At 44.1% G+C, this 19355-nt stretch overlaps 1 pseudogene; it reads right to left on the reverse strand.

Moving 5' to 3' along the window:
- Nucleotides 1-203: 203 nt before the first annotated feature.
- Nucleotides 204-4904, reverse strand: LOC103640155 (3-oxoacyl-[acyl-carrier-protein] synthase III, chloroplastic-like; annotated as a pseudogene).
- Nucleotides 4905-19355: the final 14451 nt, after the last annotated feature.

The following is a 19355-nucleotide window of genomic DNA, read 5'->3' on the forward strand; positions in this document are numbered from 1 at the left end:
ACAAGAGCAATCCCCCAAAGCAAGGCAAGTGCCTCGTTGATGCCAGCACAATGCTAGTGCAATGTTCACAGGAAGATCTTCAGATATCTGCACTTCAGGAACATCAGGAGGACTCATGGAAGTGAAATACTTAATTTTTAAGAAATTTAGTCCGTGTGAAGCGTGTATCAATATATGAATCACTTAATTTTTGATAAAGACAGATGCTCGGCAATCACCTACAGTTTGTTCAGACTCAAACACAAACTACAGAGTTTTGACATCAAAATTAAAATCATGGTACAGGTAAGTCTAGCGCCAAAACCTGATGCGGCAATAATATCACCAGTCTTCACCTTGCCACTGTGAACAGCCTCATCCAATGCTAATGGGATGGATGCCGCACTGGTATTGCCGTAATTAGCAAGATTTGAAATAACCTTGTCCGATGGGATATCTAATCTACTGGCAGCAACATCAATAATACGCTGATTAGCCTGTAACACAGAAGATCATTTAGAACACCGATGATTCAGGTCAGGTATATTTTCAGTTAGGACACCCACTTGATGTAACAACAATCAGTCGATACTGGAGGCAGGCAAACCAGCTTCTTGGGAGTGCCTTCTCAATGGACTGTGGCACGCATCGGACAGCAAAGCGAAAAACTTCCTTTCTGTTCATTTGAATGCATGAGTAGGTTGCCTTCTTTGGCGTAAATCCTGGAACACCATTGGTATTGGACAAGATAGACTCGTCATTAGCCGCTATGGCACTTAGGTGCCTACATGTAAATAAAGAGAAACTATGTAAGCCAGCATATATTTAGAATGGATTCTTAGTATCTCAACATTCTAGAAAGGAAGTCGCACTTTTGTCCATTGCCATCACTTTGAACACAAAAACCAAGCATGCCATCTTCATCAGCACTGCATGCCTGCAAAATTCTAAATTAAGAAGTTGGACAAGAGAGTGTGGATAAAGATCTTGTAATTAATAGTGTCACATCACCCAGCATGGCTTATCATGTTTCTTACTGAACAATGTTCCATCCATATTTCAATCAGATTTAGCCATGGAACATTAACTAACTTACTGGGATGGGGAGAAATATAAATATTTACACAGGGAAAGCTATACCTGTACCAACACAGCACCAGCAGCATCACCAAAAAGAATGCATGTACCTCTGTCTGTCCAATCCACGTAGTTTGAAAGAGCATCTGCACCAACTACTAAGACATTCTAAAAACCTCCGCCTACAAAAGTATGCATATATTATTCAAGTGGCATATTAATTTTAAGAGTGTGATTCACCAACAACTACATAAATATTTAATAACTGAATTACCTTTGATAAAGCGAGTAGCTGTGATTAAGCCGACTAAAAACCCACTACAAGCAGCTGTAATATCAAATCCAAAAGCTTTTGTGCACCCCACTTCGGACAGCACCTGTTAGTTAAGGATAGCTCAGAACTTTGAATACAACACCAAAACACCATGCTCATAGTAATCAACAGAAAACAAGACTATAAAGAGCAGTTATATTAATATCAATTTCATCAAAAGTGCAACAAGAAAATCGTTGTCACGACCTGGCAGGGAAGCACAGAACTTGCTCTTGTTGCAGTGCCCATAGGTGCAACCCCACATAACAATTGTACCCTTTCAAACCAGGCCCAGCTTATATAGTGCATAAAATAAAAGTGTAAAGTAGGCAATGAATCTCAGGCAAACAATGGTGCCTGGCTGAAAGTATAAATGGGCAGTGCCTTTCAAAATGCTAGCAAGAAATATATAATAAGACCACAGGACCATTGCCCATGTTTAATAATGGGCATAGATTGACATTATCACTTTACATTTCAGGATACCAACTTTAAATTTTAAACCCATCACGGGCAGCAATTCCAGCAGCAATTTCATCACGTAACCCTTTTATACTCTGAAATAGAGAGCAACATGCGTAATCAGGCTCATCCAACCATGACAACATTCATCCAAGAGTGCAATGTATATGTACCTGACTCTGGCTATATGCTCCTGTAGCTCTTCCTGGTATCTTGTCTAGAATTTGCCGTGCTCTCTCTATAGCATCTGACCTGTATGAAAACATAAACATAAATCAAGGTTATAGGCCTAAAAACAAATGGTGTAGTTGGCCACCTACCTAACACCTAAATGATCAGTTTAGTAACTATAAACCTATCTAAAATTAAGCGTGTCAATATGCAAATATTCCATTAGCACAGAATGGTAGCAAGACACTACAATTGACAGTTTCTACAGATTCAAAGGGTTGAAGAGAAGGCTCAAGGGCCTGTGAGCCAAACAGTCTGCAGGAAAAATTCAGAACTAACTTATACCTGCTCTAGAAATTTGAGTTCTCATGAGTCAACATCATGTGTGCACCACAACAAAAAAGGTTTCTAAAAGATTACTTTTGTACCCAAAACATGGAAAGTGTAAGATGTGTGTCCATTAACATCTGCCTTCCATTATTCTCTGCGAGATTTAATTTGGCTGCATGGTATCCCTAAGTGGCTAAAATTTCTAGTAAAATGTAACTTAAAACAACAAAATAGCGAGATCATAAGCTTTTGTCGAGACATGGGCAGCTACGTTTGTTGAAATCTTCCTGATGATGGGAGAAGGCTGGTATATCAGGCCCTCCTCAACATGCTCTGGTATCTGTTCAGCTAGTTCTTCAGCTGTCCAATCCACAAACCAGTGACCCCAAAAAAACGCATAAATAGTAACTGTACAACAGTAAAGCATGTCAGGAATGAATGATTCTCTCGAAATCTAGCAGATTGTGTTTACCAGCAGCAAGGACCAAGGATCTCCATAGTACAGTTTTTTACTACCTCCTCTTTCTTCACAATGGTCCAGGCAGCTAGGGAAGAAACAGACTTCACTCGCCACTTCACCAATCATCCTCTAGACTAACAGCTAAGGGCCACTATTGTTCAACATCACAATTTTACTCAATACCATCATGGGTGAAGCATATAACACCACTAACAAGGGCTTCAAGATGTGAAGCAATCGACATTCTAGATCATGTGTAAACCATGATCCATTTGTCATTTGTTGTCAAAAGTTGATACTGAAAGGGCCTTTTCCCACAATGGGAGACACCATCAGTACTACTCATAGCGTTAAGTTTAAATCCACCGTTACAAAATCAATGGGGAAACTCCAACATTTTCCTAGTTTTAAAAATCAAAAGAGAATCATACATCTGAGTAAACCCCACGACGCTTTCCCCAATATCTTATGAATCTTAAGGTTATGCAAAAAACTCTGGATGGAGAAAACAAATTGTATTAATCCAGCAACAAAAACACTGTGAACATTTACTTCAAAATAGGTATAGTAAGAATACAAACCAGAATGTTTGGAACCAATCTTAGAATTTGATGAGTAACTCAGCGAGATTGGCTCAGTGACTCCAAGATAACCATTATTGTTCTTCACCTTCGACATTCCACAGCCCTCAAAAACTCTCCTAACACTCAAATTCAGAATTAAAAATTCTCACACAGCTACCCTAGCTAAACGTAAATTTGATCTTCTTGCCCTTCACTGGTTAACACTTATTTCTCCTTTCCTTTTATTTTCCTCCGGGTGTCAGTGAAGGACAACTATTGAATCAATGACATGTGCAAAAAAGAACCAGACGGTGGGGGATTACAACTCAAGAACCCCGGGAGCAGGCCCCAAAACAAGATGAGGAAGAGCATGACCTAAATAAAATGAGGAAAATCATAAATAATTAAGAGTAAAAAAAGAAAATGGTGCGGCTGCTTTTCCAGTCATAGGCCGAGACGAAGCGCGCTGGTGACAACAGGAATGTCGCCGCCGCCGTGGATTCAGGAATCGTTCTTGGATCCGAGCAGGAGGGGGACAAGCTAACGACGGGCGAGCCAGCGCCAGGCCAGGACCGTTCTTTCGAGTCAGGCGACGGGCGCGGCGTCTGCGACATGGGATGGAAGTGTTGCTCCCTCTAGCGATTCTAGGGGACACCCCCAATGTTACAACCCCCGCCCCGCCCTGAAGAAGTAAAAACGCCCCCTTCACGGCGACGACGCGATGAGGACGAATAATATAGCGATAGAGGAGGGGGTAGGAGAAGGGATCGAGTTACCTATGGGGCCGAGTGGCTGAGCTTGCAGAAGGCGCAGTAGTCATCGTCATCATAGGTGTGAAGCCAGGACACAACGGGCAGCCGCGACGGCGAGGAGGGGGCAATGGTGGTGGAGGCGCGGGCAAGAGGGTCCTGCTACTGCTTGCTGGACTGCGGGAAGGGAAGGAGGAGGGGACCGGTGAGGATGGTGTCGCCACCGCCGGGGCTGGCGCGGTAATTTTTTGCCACGGGCCGAGGAGGAGTGGCGTACCTTCCATGGATGGCGGACCTCCCACTGACTCGAGAAATCCATGGTCCGCGGTAATGGGGAGAGGAGATCTAGGACCTTCCATATCAGGCGCTGGCGGGGGGCCGAGGAGGAGGTGGCGGATCGACGGCGCGTAGAGGGAGCTTGACGGGGGAGCGGTGGGATCCGGGTCTCGAGCGGCCCGGGCGCTGCGGGAAGGCGAGCCAGGCGAGGACGAGGAGGTAGGGGGGAGGAGCACCGCGAAGGCGATCTCCAAGAGCGGGACTGTGGTGGAGAAGGCGAGCACGGCCGCCGCGCCCAGCGTGTTGAGCTGCTTGATGGATAAGAGGTAGTAGTGGTGGTGCGGGCGCGCCGTGGGAGAGGTGGGTGTCGGGTGCAGCGGCGGCACGCCCATGGATGGCAGCGTGATGCCTCCCCCGCCGTCGGACCGACACCGCCTGACATGGCCTGAGGCGCTCGGAGCGGGAGCAGGAGCGGCGTGCGACTCGCGGGCTTGGCTGGATGCTAGAAGCGGCGGGATCCGCATCTGGCGGCGGACGGGGGTGGGGGCGCTGCGAACGGGGGCGGTCGGGCGACATCGGTGGCATAACTTGCGTGATTGACGGAGCGCGTGGGCGAGAGGACGTTGGAGGCAGAACACGGGGATGTGGACGCCTACACTGGAGGCTTATAGAGTAGTAGAGATAACATTATAATGAATGTATGTAATATTTTAGTTTCCATCTAAGCAAGTGCAACACTAAGAAAAGGCAATATCTCAATTCATAATTACCTTGTCTAGTAGCAGCCAACAACCAGCATGCGTCGTGTATGGTAGAAGCAAGCAACAGTCGTGTAGCCTTTGCTATTAGCTACAGCTTACAGATAGTACAGTTGGGTTGGGCTATCGGGGGCACAGTATCCGAGAGTAAAACGAAGGTTGGTATTTCAACGGCAACAATACAGATTACATAACACAATATGAGAAGATACTCATATTGCAAAGGACTTCCTTGCATTGTTATCTTCTGCATCAGCATCGTTGCTTTCAGCTTCTATTTTTTTATCAGATTCTGCCATTGCCTTCTGCATTCTCTCTTCAACAAAACATTCAAGCAAAATGCAAAACATGATTTTAAGTGAAGTGCATGAGAGCATATTGAACAGAACATGTTAACTTGGCTGGGAATACATCAAATATTAAATATTTAACTTGCAGTTGGCTATTTCACACAACTGCAAAATTGATGGTTGTCTTATTCCACCAATTTTGCAGTTGTAATCTATACTGTTGCCATTGAAATTTATGGTTGGCCATTTTACACAACTGCAAAAATGATGATTGTCTTATTCCACCAATTCTACAAACTCTTTGGATGATACATCTTTACCGCTCGAGCGCTGCAAAATTGACCTAGAAAAAGTGATGGTTGTCTTATTCCACTTCCACCATGGCAAAGACCAAAGAATACAACACACTACACAGAGAAGAGGAAGTATAAACGTTCAGATAAATCGTATGAAGCGCAGAGTAGGTTCACAGTATTTACAGAGCACTTGAGCTCTTCGATTAGTTCTCTGGGCAATGGCATCACCCTTGTCCAATCAATCCCCATGTGGAAAACATTGTTCCTAGTTTCCTTAACGAGTTTTAACACAGTATCAGGATTAGACCAAAATTTAGGCCTTTATTGCTTGAGTTGTCCAAATGTCAGAGTCCATTTGGGTAAGCGATCGATGTTATGCACGGTACTTTGTTGGAAAAAACAACATCTAGAACAATTGAGCAGATAACCAAAAGGGTTGGAGGTGACAAAAGACAAAATGGACTTACGGACAAATGAGAACAATCTCAGTCCCCCAGCCCTATTGAGGCTGCTAATAAATCTGAGATTACCCTAACTTGAGATAGGAGACGTCGAGGTTGTCCAGTTACTTCTTGGCGAGAAGGTCGACACTGATGTTGGACACCTCGACGGAGTTCTAGACTTAGAACCATTACTACAGGATTCCAGCACTTCATGAATACTACCTAACTCGCACCGGGCGTTGTTGCCAACAACTGAGATACCAGCACTTCATGAATTCTAGTGCTCTGCAGTCCTGTGCTTTCAAGTGGTATTCAAGATACTATTTATCATATGAAGAAATTAATATGGTGTTAAAGAGACAACTTGTACATTACTTCATAAAAATTGTAAGTTAAATGGTGGCACACGCAAGAGTGTCAAAGACTTGATGTGTATCGTTGTATGTGTTTTACCAGAACAACTTTGACCATATGCAAATGTTGAAATATTGTACCCATCCAGGGCATATTGCATGAACGTTTGAACATCAACAAAATGTTCACTCGAAAGGAAAAATGGATGGCTAAGAACTGTAACAACAATATAAGACAACACAATGTTCGATCAAGATTATGCAAAATCAAACCCGTTTAAATCGCATCCTACATACTAGAAGATGTTTTCTTTCAAAATAAAGGAAAATGAATTACTCCCTCCGTCCCAGGATATAAGGCGTAACTACTTTTTATTCTTGTCCCACAATATAAGGCGTGCTCTCTCTATGCATACGTATATCGATGCAGTGGTATAGAGACAATTAAATGCATTTCTTGGTCTTTGAACCAGAGGTGGTTACGCCTTATATCCTGGGACGGAGGGAGTATTTAATATAAATTGGTCACACCTTCAAAACCATATTTTTCTTAAAATAAGTAAAATGTGTATGTGTTTACCATGTTTGAAATACATTTTCTCTAATTAAATAGATTTGCATTTCATGTTGTGATTTTGGATTGTTGCACTTATGCTCGAATATGAAAGTTAGTTATCATTTTGAAATTTAAGGTAAATAGAAATTAAATAATAATAATCAGCTCGTGGGCCAACTTCTCCTTATTGGCCCAGTCTTCTCCACTGCCCTTCTTCCGCCTGGGCCAAAACCCCGCTCGACCCACTTGCCTCAGCGGTGCCAACCCATCTATCCACTTGACACCTACCGATGGGGCCCGGTGGCCAGCCCCTGAAACCGCGCTAGCTTGCCCAGCTCGGGCATGTGACCACACCGACACGTGGGGCCACTATGTCATTCTCTCTCTTGGTATGCCAGCTGACCAATGGGACCCATCATTCATCCCTATACTCCCGACCATATCAAAATTGAATGCGCTCCAACCGGGCTCGCAATCAACGCAGGGTTGGAACGGACTCCACATTTCTATGGGGCTCCGTGTGGCTGGCATGGGGGCTAATCCCGACCTCGTTTCCCTCCTCGCCCTATATAAATTCGGGGCCACGCCTCCTTACTCTACGAAATCGCCGCTGCAGCACGAACTGAGAAGGGTCATGAACCACACAGCACCTGGGATTCGCTCGGCGCTGTATCTTCATCCTCGATGAGCGACTGTGCATCTTCACCATTGCGCGGGGAAAACATCTGGAGCTTTCGGTGTGGGGCGGGTCATAGATAGGGGTGGAATTTTGGCTCGGGCTCGGCTCGAGCCAGCTCGCGAGCCAAAACGAGCCCGAGCGGAGCCTGGTTTTGCAGCTCGCCAGAACTGCGAGCCGAGCCGAAGCCGAGCTAACAACGTCAAGTATACCATTATACTATATTATTATGTTTTAACTATTTTATTGAATTTCTTAAACTTGATACGTGATACACTTATATTGTAGTCTAAAAATATATTATACATAAGTTTTTATCTTATACATAATTTATACTCTAAACGTGATTTAGTGTGACGCTCACGAGCCGTTACCGAGCCGAGCCTCTCGGTCAGACTCGCAACATGACTAAGGATGTAAATGGTCGGTAAAATTCGGTAAATTTCTGGTACCGTTTACCAGATTTTTCCGATCGTTTTCAGATTTTTCGGGATATACGGAAAACGAGACGGAAACGGGATATGTTATTACAAAAACAGTACGGTAAACAGTGAGACATATTTACCGTCCGTTTTCGGAATTCTCGGGAAAATCCGGTATTTTCCCGTATTTTAACCGTATTTTCCCGGACCACAAAAAAACAAAGGAGGCAAGAACTATACCCGTTAGGGTTTAGAGACTAGGGTTTTAATTGTCATAGAAGATATATCAAGTGATCCAGACGACATGCCACATGATTTCTAGTTTATGTATCGTGTGTTTAAGACTTATATACTATGTGGTTAAACTTTAGTGAACATGTATGATCATTTATGTGTGGTCATGACTATGTATTGTATATTTGTGTGGTTGAGACTTGTATGTGAATGTGAATGAATAATCGTGTTTTAAGACTTATGTGTTGTGTGTTAAAATTTAAGAGTGGACATGTATGAGTGTATGACCAATTATATGTAGACAAGATTGTGTTTTGTGTACTTTTGTGAATGAGACTTGTATGTGGATGTGAATGAACATCTGTGTGTTTAGGATTTGTTTATTGTGAGCTTTTCCGATTACAGTTACCATTTTCCGATCAATTTCGAGCTATTTTGCTCGGATTTATCCGTTTTCGATATACCGGAATTTACCGGTCGTTATCCGTTTCCGACTTTCCCGTTTACCGATTCCGACCGAACAAAAATTTATGCGGGTGAAAACGGTGAGAGGTTTTTTCCGACCGTTACCGGCCGTTTTCACCCTTAAACATGACCGAGCTGAGCTTGGCTCGCCTCACAGCTGCATCGAGTCGCGTCGAGCCGAGCCAGGCTCGGCTCGGCTCGTTTCTAGCCCTAGTCATCGATGCCAGCCAAAATTTCTCACCAGGGTCACAACACAGGGTGGAGGCGCCCTACCATGATGACCGGAGCCCCTGCGTTGTCATTCTCCAGTAAAGTCACCTTCGAATCTCTACCTCCATCACTAGGTTGTGTAGCCGTCTTGCGTACTCGACATAGGTAGCGCTCTTGATGGGAATCGTTCAACGGAGGGTTAAGCCGCCGCGGTGCCGCGTCGGACCAGGGCTGGATCGAGACTCGCGACGATCAACGGTGAAATTGCTCGTATCATGTTCGCCTTGGTCTGCTCTATATGTAGAACCATCGAGATTGGAGTTTACCATCTGGGAGAGTGGTGAGGGTGAGGGTCGCCCATGGCACCGCCGTGGCTGACCGGACACCGCCGCCGCTAGTCGATGTGAAGTGGGTGGTTTAGTGGTGGCCGCTGGCTACTTGATGAACGACCAAGATTAGATGATAGGGTACTGCTTCGGCGTGAGGAACGTGGTCGTTGGATTTGTAGCCAACGGTCAAGATGTGATCTCAGCCTTATTAAATCTAGAGTGTCTACGCTCGGGATCGGACGGTTCCGGATGCGTACTGATTCAGATGCAATAGGATGCAATCATGACCGTTCGGATTAGATCGGGTGGCTTAAGTTAAATGGTACCCCTTCGACCGAGTTTCTTTTGCTAAAGGGCCCATGCTATTTTACTAAATTAACCCTCGCTCCGCAACAGTTCAGAAGTAATCGTCGTTTGGTCCTTTTCCTTTATGGTTTGACCCCTAGGTTTTCCAAAAATAGGAGTCGCAGTACATTAGTGCCTGGTTTATATAAATTAGACTCTAAAAATGATCTATAACATAAAAATAAATCCAATAATCTTATAAAATCCATATCTTCTCTGTTTTAGCTCTGATGTAACTCGTTCCAGTTGCATTAGGTTCGTACCAATACTAACTACAATCTAGTAACCTTATTTTGATTATGTATCATATGTTCAAAATCGAACACTTATTTTGTTAGCCTATGTTTAACTTATCCAAGCACGTAAAACTTTAGAAACCCATATCTCATTTGTTATAACTCCGCTTTTAGTAGTTCTCGAACCTATGATCTCGTAGCAACACGTAGAATATTCTTACGATGTTTGTTCTCATGTTTGGTGTACTATTATTTTTATGTACCTCTTGTCTATTTGTATGTATTGCTACGAGTAGCAGCGAGGTTACGAGTCACCCGAAGACCAACTTAGTGAAATGCCTAGAATCTCAAGTCACAGGCAAGTTGTGTCCTTGATCACTCTTCTCTATCTAATAATCCTCTATGCTTAATCACTGTGACGTGCTCAGGTTTAGTTTGATGGGACCTAATAGGTTACCCTAGTATTGTTTATCCCACACCTTGTAAACAAAAGAACTATTGGGTAGATTTGCTATTGCTCTACCTGGTTTTGGGAAATTAATGTTATATTATGATCATGTGTCCAATTTTGTTGTTGTTTTAATTATTGTTCATGACAAGATCATTGTGTTAATTGGAACATGGAGCGACCACTCCGGAAAACAGTGCTACCACAAGGGTGGTATGGGACGTCCTTGCCTGACTAATTAGGAAAGCTAGTGGAAGACTACCTTACCCGAAAGGGGCAAGGGCGGTAGAGGAGCTGTGGTATAGGGAGGTTCTCGGGTCGATCATGTTGCGGTGGCATTTCGAACGAGGAATTCCTATATTGCCCTTCTCAGAAACCGTAGCGGGTTTTCTAAAGCTAGTGGAACTTTGTAAAGGTCTCGTAGTGCTACCCTGCCTCGTCTCCTTGGTAGAGATGTATGGGATGCATGACCCATGGCAAATGGGTAAGACGACTTATGGGTAAAGATGTGCAACCTTTGTAGAGTGTAAAACTGGTATATCAGTCGTGCTCACGGTCATGAGCGGTTCGGACCCTGACATGAGTAATTTATGGAACTAAACTTAATTTGTCATTCACATTGCATTGTGGGTGTTATTATAAATTATGATCCCTTATTTATTCGAGTTGGTATCTACTTAACTTAGTAACTGCTAATAAAACTTTGACCAACTTTAAAAGCAATGCTCAGCTTTAAGCATCTTTTTTGGTAAGCCTTACACTTCACATGAGGTCCCACCGTAAGTGAGCTCATGCACATTATTCCCAATAACTTGTTGAGAGCACCTAGAGGGGGGGGGTGAATAGGTGATCCTATAAAACTTGAAACTTAATGCCACAAAACTTGATTAGGAGTTAGCACAATAAAGCCAAGTGGCTAGAGAGGAGTTCTTGCAAAACACAATAACCACAATAAGATTAACACAGATAGGCACAGTGGTTTATCCCGTGGTTCGGCCAAGTCCAACACTTGCCTACTCCACGTTGTGGCGTCCCAACGGACAAGGGTTGCACTCAACCCCTCTCAAGCGGTCCAAACACTCACTTGAATACCACGGTGTTTTGCTTTGTTTCACTATATCCCGCTTGCAAGGAATCTCCACAACTTGGAGCCTCTCGCCCTTACACTTTGATGTTCACAAAGAAGCACAAAAGTAAGGATGGGATGAGCAACGCACTCAAGACACAAAATCAGAGCACAACACGCACACTAGTCACAACTCGGGCTCACAACACAACCCAAAGAGTTCTCTACTCAAATGGAGCTCTAGTTGCTATCACAAAGAATCAAATGCGCGGAATTGGAGTCTTAGTGCTTAGGAATGCTTGGTGTCCTCCTCCATGCGCCTAGGGGTCCCTTTTATAGCCCCAAGGCAGCTAGGAGCCGTTGAGAGCATTCCAGGAAGGTCGTTCTTGCCTTCTGTCGCCTGGCGCACCGGACAGTCCGGTGCACCACCGGACACTGTCCGGTGCGGATTTCTTTCCCGTTTTGGCGCAGCTGACCGTTGAAGATCCAGAGCCGTTGGCGCACCGGACACTGTCCGGTGCACATCGGACAATCCGGTGCCCCTTCTGACCGTTGGCTCTGCCACGCGTCGCGCGCGGATTACGCGGCCGACCGTTGGCCCGGCCGACTGTTGGCTCACCGGACAGTCCGGTGCACCACCGGACAGTCCGGTGATTTATAGCCGTACGCCGCCGACGAAACCCGAGAGCAGCCAGTTTGCCAGAGCCAGCCTGGCGCACCGGACACTGTCCGGTGCACCACCGGACAGTCCGGTGCACCCAGACTGCGCAAAGTCTTGGCTGCTGAGCCAAGTCTTTTCCAAATTGGTCTTTTCCTGTTTCTAGCACTTAGACACATTACATTAGTCTTCAAAACAATGTACTAAGTCTTAGAAACATACCTTTACTCTTGATTTGCACTTTATCCATCACTTGGCATAATTTAACACTTAAGCACTTGTGTTGGTCACTTAATCACCAAAATACTTAGAAATGGCCCAAGGGCACATTTCCCTTTCAATCTCCCCCTTTTTGGTGATTTATGCCAACACAACAAAAGGCAACTAAAAGAAGTGCAACATCAATGCAAATGAGAACACAAATTTGTTTTGATTCATATTTGGCATATTTGGATCATTCTTTGCCACCACTTGGTTTGTTTTTGCAAATCAAACTCAATTTCCTATCTCTAAGTCAAATTCACTTGTTGAGGCATAGAGAAAGATATTCCAAGAGAAATTGACCACTGATTCAAAAACTCCCCCTATTTCCCATAATCAAATATTCTCCCCACAAGAGACCAACTTTTGACAAAAGAGACAATAAGAGATTTTTGACAAACCAAAAGCTCTATTCTACTATTTTCAAAATTCTCAAGTGGTAGCTGATCCATTTATTGCTTTGGCCTTATTTTCTCCCCCTTTGGCATCAAGCACCAAAATGGGATCAATCTTGGCCCTGGAACCCCATTGCCTCACCAAAATCTTCAATTAAGAATAAAAAGGCAATAAGAGCATGGAGATGAACTTGGAATAAGTTACCCTCTCATCGGAGTGCAGTGGAAGTCTTGCATGGTCCAAGTCCACCTTTTCCCTTTCAAACCTCCTTTGAGACTAAATTAAGAAAACTCAAGCACATGGTTAGTCTCAAAGGGTCAAGTTGTAGCACATCTCCCCCTAAATATGTGCATCATTCACACATGGACTTTTGAGGTCCGGGGAGTGTTTGTACAACTTGAACACCATAAATAAACAATAATATGCATAAAGGAACATGATCAATGGCATAAACACATGTATGCTATACATCAATCCAAGTTCCGCGAATCTAAGACATTTAGCTCACTACGCAGCCTGCAAAAGGTCGACTCATCTAAAGGCTTGGTAAAGATATCGGCTAGCTGGTTCTCGGTGCTAATATGAAACACTTCGATATCTCCCTTTTGCTGGTGGTCTCTCAAAAAGTGATGCCGGATGTCTATGTGCTTTGTGCGGTTGTGTTCAACAGGATTATCCGCCATGCGGATAGCACTCTCATTATCACATAGGAGTGGGACTTTGCTCAGATTGTAGCCAAAGTCCCTGAGGGTTTGCCTCATCCAAAGTAGTTGCGCGCAACACTGTCCTGCGGCAACATACTCGGCCTCAGCGGTGGATAGGGCAACGGAAGTTTGTTTCTTAGAACTCCACGACACCAAGGACCTTCCTAAGAATTGGCACGTCCCCGATGTACTCTTCCTATCGACCTTACATCCATCATAATCGGAGTCTGAATATCCAATCAAGTCAAAGGTAGACCCCTTTGGATATCAGATCCCGAAGCAAGGCGTAGCAACTATATATCTAAGAATTCGCTTCACAACCACTAAGTGACACTCCCTTGGATCAGATTGAAATCTAGCACACATGCATACGCTAAGCATAATATCTGGTCTACTAGCACATAAATAAAGTAAAGACCCTATCATAGACCGGTATGCCTTTTGATCAACGGACTTACCTCCTTTGTTGAGGTCGACATGTCCGTCGGTTCCCATTGGCGTCTTTGCGGGCTTGGCCTCCTTCATCCCAAACTGCTTTAGCAAGTCTTGCGTGTACTTCGTTTGGGAGATGAAGGTGCCGTCCTTGAGTTGCTTCACTTGGAACCCAAGGAAGTAGCTCAACTCACCCATCATTGACATCTCGAATTTCTGCGTCATCACCCTGCTAAACTCTTCACAAGACTTTTGGTTAGTTGAACCAAATATTATGTCATCGACATAAATTTGGCACACAAATAAGTCACCATCACAAGTCTTAGTAAAAAGAGTTGGATCGGCTTTCCCAACCTTGAAAGCATTAGCAATTAAAAAGTCTCTAAGGCATTCATACCATGCTCTTGGGGCTTGCTTAAGTCCATAGAGCGTCTTAGAGAGCTTACACACGTGATCGGGGTACCGTTCATCCTCAAAGCCAGGGGGTTGCTCCACGTACACCTCCTCCTTGATTGGCCCGTTGAGGAAAGCGCTCTTCACATCCATTTGGAACAACCTGAAAGAATGATGAGTAGCATAGACTAACAATATGTGAATTGACTCTAGCCTAGCCATAGGAGCAAAGTCTCCTCAAAGTCCAAACCTGCGACTTGGGCATAACCTTTTGCCACAAGTCTAGCCTTGTTCCTTGTCACCACTCCGTGCTCGTCTTGTTTGTTGCGGAACACCCACTTGGTTCCCACAACGTTTTGCTTGTGACGTGGCATCAGTGTCCAGACTTCATTTCTTTTGAAGTTGTTGAGCTCTTCCTGCATGACCAACACCCAGTCCGGATCTAGCAAGGCCTCTTCTACCCTGAAAGGCTCAATAGAAGAGACAAAAGAGTAATGCTCACAAAAATTAACTAATCTAGAGCGAGTAGTTACTCCCTTGCTAATATCACCCAAAATTTGGTCAACGGGATGATTCCTTTGAATCGTCGCTCGAACTTGAGTTGGAGGTGGCGGTTGTGCTTCTTCCTCCATTACATGATCATCTTGTGCTCCCCCTTGATCACATGCCTCCTCTTGATGAACTTGTTCATCGTCTTGAGTTGGGGGATGCACCATTGTTGAGGAAGAAGGTTGATCTTGCTCCTTTTGTTCCTGTGGCCGCACATCTCCAATCGCCATGGTGCGTATTGTGGCCGTTGTAACGTCTTCTTCATCTACATCATCAAGATCAACAACTTGCTCTCTTGGAGAGCCATTAGTCTCATCAAATACAACGTCGCTAGAGACTTCAACCAAACCTGATGATTTGTTGAAGACCCTATACGCCTTTGTATTTGAGTCATAACCTAACAAAAACCCTTCTACAGCTTTGGAAGCAAACTTAGAATTTCTACCTTTCTTCACTAGAATATAACATTTGCTCCCAAATACACGAAAGTAAGACACATTGGGTTTGTTACAGGTTAGAAGCTCATACGAAGTCTTCTTGAGGAGGCGATGAAGATGCACCCGGTTTATGGCGTGGCAAGCCGTGTTCACGGCTTCCGACCAAAACCGTTCGGGTGTCTTGAATTCTCCAATCATTGTCCTCACCATGTCTATGAGTGTCCTGTTCTTCCTCTCTACCACACTGTTTTGCTGTGGTGTGTAGGGAGTGGAGAACCCGTGCTTGATTCCTTCCTCCTCAAGGTACTCCTCTACTTGAAGGTTCTTGAACTCGGACCCGTTGTCGCTTCTTATCTTCTTCACCTTGAGCTCAAACTCATTTTGAGCTCTCCTTAGGAAGCGCTTGAGGGTCCCTTGGGTTTCAGATTTATCCTGCAAAAAAAATACCCAAGTGAAGCGGGAAAAATCATCAACTATAACAAGACCATACTTACTTCCTCCTATGCTTAGATAGGCGACGGGTCCGAAGAGATCCATATGAAGTAACTCCAAAGGTCTTGATGTGGTCATCACATTTTTGGTATGATGAGAGCTTCCCACCTGTTTACCTGCTTGACAAGCTGCACAAGGTCTATCTTTTTCGAAAGTAACATTTGTTAGACCTATCACATGTTCTCCCTTTAGAAGCTTGTGAAGGTTCTTCATCCCCACATGAGCTAAACGACGATGCCACAGCCAGCCCATGCTAGTCTTAGCAATTAAGCATGCATCTAGACTGGCCTCCTCTTTTGCAAAATCAACTAAATAAAGTTTGCCGTCTAGTACACCCTTAAAAGCTAATGAACCATCACTTCTTCTAAAGACAGACACATCTACATTTGTGAATAAGCAATTATATCCCATATTACATAGTTGACTAACAGACAACAAGTTATATCCAAGCGACTCAACTAAAAACACATTAGAAATGGAGTGCTCAGATGAAATAGCAATCTTTCCTAACCCTTTCACCTTGCCTTGATTCCCGTCACCGAATATGATTGAGTCTTGTGAATCTTTGTTCTTGACGTAGGAGGTGAATATATTCTTCTCCCCCGTCATGTGATTTGTGCATCCGCTGTCGATAATCCAGCTTGATCCCCCGGATGCATAAACCTGCAAGGCAGTTTAGGCTTGGGTTTTAGGTACCCAACTCATGTTGGGTCCTTCAAGGTTAGTTACAATAGTCTTAGGGACCCAAATGCAAGTTTTGTCTCCCTTACATTTGGCCCCTAATTTCCTAGCTATCACCTTCTTGTCCTTTCTACAAATTGCAAAGGAAGCATTGCAAGCATGATAAATTGTAGAAGGTTCATTAATTATTTTCCTAGGCACATGAACATTTCTCCTAGGCATATGATGGATGACATTTTTCCTAGCCAAACTTCTATCATGCATAATAGAAAAACTTGAAGCAAACATTGCATTTGAATCATAAGCATGTGAAACAACATCATTGCAACTTCTATCATGATGAACATTCCTAGAATATCTCCTATCATGGTATAAGAAAGCATGGTTCTTTTGAATACTATTTGCCATAGGGGCCTTTCCTTTCTCCTTGGCGGAGATGGGAGCCTTATGACTTGTCAAGTTCTTGGCCTCCCTCTTGAAGCCAAGCCCATCCTTAATTGAGGGGTGTCTACCAACCGTGTAGGCATCCCTTGCAAATTTTAGTTTATCAAAATCATTTTTGCTAGTCTTAAGTTGAGCATTAAGACTAGCCACTTCATCATTTAGTTTAGAAATGCAAACTAGGTGTTCACTACAAGCATCAACATTAAAATCTTTGCACCTATTGCAAATCGTAACATGTTCTTCACGAGAGGTTGATTTACTAGCTATTTCTAACTTAGCATTCAAATCATCATTAACACTTTTTAGGCTAGAGATAGATTCATGGCATGTAGACAATTCACATGAAAGCATTTATTTCTTTTAACTTCTAAAGCAAGAGAATTTTGTGCTTCTACAAACTTATCATGTTCTTCATACAAAAGATCCTCTTGCCTTTCTAATAATCTATTCTTATCATTCAAGGCATCAATCAACTCATTGATCTTATCAATCTTAGTTCTATCTAAGCCCTTGAACAAACTAGCGTAGTCTATTTCATCATCGCTAGATTCATCATCACTAGAAGCATAAGTAGACTTTCGAGTGTTTACCTTCTTCTCCTTTGCCATTAGGCATGTGTGATGCTCGTTGGGGAAGAGGGATAACTTGTTGAAGGCCGAGGCGGCGAGTCCTTCGTTGTCGGAGTGGGACGACGAACAATCCGAGTCCCACTCCTTGCCAAGGTGTGCCTCGCCCTTAGCCTTCTTGTAAGCCTTCTTCTTTTCCCTCTTCTTCTCTTGTTCCTGGTCACTATCATTATCGGGACAATTAGCGATAAAATGACCAATCTTACCACATTTGAAGCATGAGTGCTTCCCCTTCGTCTTGTTCTTGTTGGGATGCTCCTTGCGACCCCTTAGCGTCGTCTTGAAACGCTTGATGATGAGGGCCATCTCTTCCTCATTTAGCCCAGCCGCCTCAACTTGTGCCACCTTGCTAGGTAGCACTTCCTTGTTCCTCGTTGCTTTGAGAGCAACGGTTTGAGGCTCGTGGATTGGGCCATTCAACGCATCATCAACGTATCTTGCTTCCTTGATCATCAACTGCCTGCTTACAAACTTCCCAAGTATTTCCTCGGGCGTCATCTTGGTGTACCTAGGATTCTCATGAATATTGTTTACAAGATGTGGATCAAGGACAGTGAAAGACCTTAGCATTAGGCGAACGATGTCGTGGTCCGTCCATCGTGTGCTTCCATAGCTCCTTATTTTGTTGACGAGGGCCTTGAGCCGGTTGTACGTTTGAGTTGGCTCCTCGCCCCTGATCATTGCGAATCTCCCAAGTTCGCCCTCCACCAACTCCATCTTGGTGAGCATGGTGACGTCGTTTCCCTCATGCGAGATCTTGAGGGTGTCCCAGATCTGCTTGGCGTTATCCAAGCCGCTCACCTTATGGTATTCATCCCTGCACAATGATGCTAGAAGAACAGTAGTAGCTTGTGCATTTTTGTGAATTTGCTCATTGATAAATATGGAACTATCAGTACTATCAAATTGCATTCCACTCTCTACTATCTCCCATATGCTTGGATGGAGAGAGAACAAGTGACTACGCATTTTGTGACTCCAAAATCCGTAGTCCTCTCCATCAAAGTGAGGAGGTTTACCAAGTGGAATGGAGAGTAAATGTGCATTTGAACTATGCGGCATACGAGAGTAATCAAAAGAAAAGTTTGAGTTAACCGTCTTCTTTTTCTCGTAGTCGTTGTCGTCGTTGTCCTTTTGGGAAGAAGAGGACTCGTCGCTGTCGTCGTAGTAGACAACCTTCCTGATGCGCCTCTTCTTCTTTCCGTCCTTCTTCTTTTGACTTGAGCCGGAGTCATTGACTTTGTCGTCCCTTGTCTCGTTGAAGATGGACTCCTTCTCATTGTCGTTGACCACCATCCCCTTTCCCTTAGGATCCATCTCTTCGGGCGATTAGTCCCTTTCTTGAAGAGAACGGCTCTGATACCAATTGAGAGCACCTAGAGGGGGGTGAATAGGTGATCCTAAAAACTTGAAACTTAATGCCACAAAACTTGATTAGGAGTTAGCACAATAAAGCCAAGTGGCTAGAGAGGAGTTCTTGCAAAGCACAATAACCACAATAAGATCAACACAGATAGGCACAGTGGTTTATCCCGTGGTTCGGCCAAGTCCAACACTTGCCTACTCCACGTTGTGGCGTCCCAACGGACAAGGGTTGCACTCAACCCCTCTCAAGCGGTCCAAAGACTCACTTGAATACCACGGTGTTTTGCTTTGTTTCACTATATACCGCTTGCGAGGAATCTCCACAAGTTGGAGCCTCTCACCCTTACACTTTGATGTTCACAAAGAAGCACAGAAGTAAGGATGGGATGAGCAACGCACTCAAGACACAA

Source organism: Zea mays, chromosome 9 (assembly GCF_902167145.1).
Source record: "Zea mays cultivar B73 chromosome 9, Zm-B73-REFERENCE-NAM-5.0, whole genome shotgun sequence".
Classification (NCBI taxonomy): domain Eukaryota; kingdom Viridiplantae; phylum Streptophyta; class Magnoliopsida; order Poales; family Poaceae; genus Zea; species Zea mays.